This window comes from Anolis sagrei, chromosome 5 (genome assembly GCF_037176765.1).
Source record: "Anolis sagrei isolate rAnoSag1 chromosome 5, rAnoSag1.mat, whole genome shotgun sequence".
Taxonomy (NCBI): Eukaryota; Metazoa; Chordata; class Lepidosauria; order Squamata; family Dactyloidae; genus Anolis; species Anolis sagrei.
This window is the reverse complement of record NC_090025.1, coordinates 87,721,432-87,724,998: the sequence shown is the minus strand read 5'-3', so window position 1 is coordinate 87,724,998 and position 3,567 is coordinate 87,721,432.

Here is a 3,567-nt window from a genome sequence, read left to right as displayed (position 1 = left end):
GTTTCAGAGCACATGAATCAATTCCAGGAACTAATACTTCAGAGACGATTTGTTCAGTCAACTGCCATTATTGTCCGTGACAATTTTTTTCTTTAAAAATATGCAGACTGCATTAAATTTCTTTGAGAGCAAATGAAATTAATATTGGCAATTGCTCAGAATATTGGGATGAAGAAGAAAGTACTTTAATAGCAATGTGACAATAGTTATAAATGCTGAAAAATTCTAGGCTTATTATTCTCTATGGGAAAGTCAAGGAAAACATAACAGTAAATGGGTTGTTTCTTTGGAATAGAAAAGGAAAATAGAGTGGTAACATGTATTTCGTCAGTGTTGCAACATACATAAAGGCTATATTGGCAACTTTGTTATGCTCATATTTTAGGCAATGAATCACTTATTTACAAAATTCAATTTCCTATGTGTGTTTGTGTGTGTGTGTTCGGCTTGGTTGATCAAGAAAAAATTGGTTCTAAACTCGTTTCGTATATAGGGGGTGCCAGCGTTTCTAATCTGACAGGATTTCCGAAATTTCCAATTTCAAAATTTTGATATTTACAAAATTTTGTAAATATACGAATTGATTCGTTAATGGCAGACATGATTGCGCAATGCGTGAAAAAAAAAACCTCCAAATGGGACAGGGGAAACTTCTGAAGCTTCCCTCTCCCTCTGTTGTTGACTGTTGGTGATAAAACTAACAACAACTAACCAAAACCAAATTAAAATAAATTTAGGGTGAAATTAAAATACATTAAGTAAATAAATAAATTAAAATTAATAAAAAATAATTAATTTATAAAATAAAATACATTAAATAAAATAAAATAATTAATTAATAAAATAAAATACATAAAATAAAATAAATAAAAAATTAATAAATGCGGCAAAAAAAAAAAAGACAAAAGATTTCTCCTTTTAAGAAAAAAGACCCCCAGACAGAGAAACAACCAGGGCTTCTCTTCACAACCCTCTGGTCTGTCTTTCCATTTGGCAGCCACAAGCAGGCAGGCAGGCACCTCCCTGCACCCTGCAAAGCAGCAGCAGACCCTCCTTCCCTGTCCCTTTCGTGGCTCACAATGGAGCCACAAGGCATGCGCGGCTCCTTTTAAAGGGCAATGGCCACCCTGCAGAAACTACACCCCAATACCTGGCTTCTCATTGACTGGAACCCCAGCATTCCCAGCATCCCAGCACCTGTGACATCACTTCTAAAACTGGTGGAAGTCGTTTTAAAGATGGCGGACGCGGCTTCGATATGGCAAAAACACTTCCGGGTTGCTAAAACACGTTGATATAGCTTCTAAAGGTATTTAATTAACGATTTAATAACGAGATAAGAAATTAACGAACTGGATCAGCCAAGCCTAGTGTATGTTATATAGGGCACTACCATAGGGTAATGCTGAGTGCACCTGCAAATCAGACTTACATTTTCTGTTGGACTGGAGCACAGCACACACAAGCTGGACTTAATTGCACCAGAGGTTTGCATTCCTGATCATGTTCAATATGAAGCTTGCCTTTTCAGTAGTGTGAGTAGAAACTATTGATGAGAAAACTTCAATGGAATCTACATAAGCCCAAATCCAAATTTCTATGCACGTGGATTCACATGCTCTGAAGACCTCCTCTTGTAACACCACCAAATCAACTATGAAGGCTAGAGACCAGAGCACAGCATTAGAAAGATAAGGGATCAGTACATCAGTTCTTCATATGAAGATTGAAGTACTTTGCACACATGAATTGCCACTTTGGATCCAAGAGAGTGGACTGATGAGCATGTATGAAGTGTCAAAGCAAATTAGGAGACAATGCTCCATGGGCTTATAATGATCACTACATTTATTTGTTTTAAAAAGCCTAAACCATTTTGGCCACTAACAGTGTTGGCATTCCTGATATTCCTGGTTGCTTTATAGGATATAAGCGATTTCCCATTGTATCCTGGGATATCTGGAGGATGCAATGAGAAACCTCTTATATCCTACAAAAGAACCAAAAATATCAACGATATTGTAATCACTACAAGATTGATGCCAAAACACCCCTAGATAATATTAGCATAATAGGTGTGAAGAAATCAGTACAACATATTCATGTGGACACTGTACATCCACAATCAAAATGAAAGAATTTATGAATTATACAGTTAAAAAAACAGCACAAATTTAACATTTTAGGACATGTATTTATGCCACTCAATGTATATGTACAAAAATATATGTGGACAAACCTCCAGACCTGTCAAAAGAAGAATAAGAAGACATCTTTTCAACTCGAAAAATGAAAAGTTGGGTGCTCTTTTAAGTCAAACTTTTTTTGAAACACATTCCATATCAGATATACGTTTTTGGGTTCTGGAGAAAATGCACAATCACAATTAAGATACCCTTAAGAAAAGTGACAGAATGGATTTTAAGATTAAAATCACTAAAGCCTACAGGACTAAAATGAAATTTTAATTTACAATTGCTCATTTAAAAAATATTGTGAAGCTATAACAGTAAACCGAGGTAGAATTTAAGATGACTGTATCAAATATCCCTGTGACAAATTTTGGGTTCTTTTTTCTCTCTCCTGACTACCTGAGTCCATACATAGATATCCATGGATGATAATCTAGTGCTCTTTGTCTTTGGAAAGTATATTATACATCTACAGAAATGTCTGTGTAAAGGTATGTACTATGTTATGCAGAATAAAATAATATGCATGTTTTAAGAGAATATAACTAAAGCCCTAAATGGTTCTGGCCCAACTTACCTGTTCAAACGCATCTCCCCTTATGAACCATCTAGGACCTTAAGATTGTCTGGGGAGGCCCTGCTCTTGTTACCGCCTTTTGTCACAAGTACATTTGGCAGGGACAAGAGACAGGGCCTTCTCGGTGGTGGCCCCTCGGCTATGGAATACCCTCCCTAGGCATATGAGATCGGCCCCCTCCCTTTTAACATTTTGGGAAAAAGTCAAGATGTGGCTTTTTGAGCAAGCATTTGCAAATGCAAAGTAACTGACATAGGAAAATGGAACGAGTAGACGATAGGACCAGACAATGTTTTTAACAAGGAAACACTAATGATTTATGTTTTATTGATCTTGTTATGGTTTTTATTAAATGTTAATGTTTTTAATTGTATTTATGGTATTGTGGGCATTGAATTTGTCCTGTAAACCGCCTTGAGTCACCTGCAGGCTGAGAAAGGTGATATACAAATACAGTAAATAAATAAATAATAAATTTGCGTTTTAATTTGAATTCGAATTATAGTTTTATTTTTGTGAAGTCATTGAGGAAGGCCAATGCTGCTAGTAGACAAAATGTGTTGGGTTTTTTAAAAAAATAAACCAAGTTACCATCATTCCAAAAGTGGGCATGCTACCAAACTCCCTGTATTTCAAAAATATTTTGATGATAAAGGATATGATATCTATTGATCTATCTAAAATAATTCATGTTTAAATGGTAGGATTAGTTTAACAGAACACCAGTAAAAGTTAATGGTTAAATCTCTGGGAAGAGGAAAAGCAAGTTAACAATATAAAACTACACTATGTCTGAAA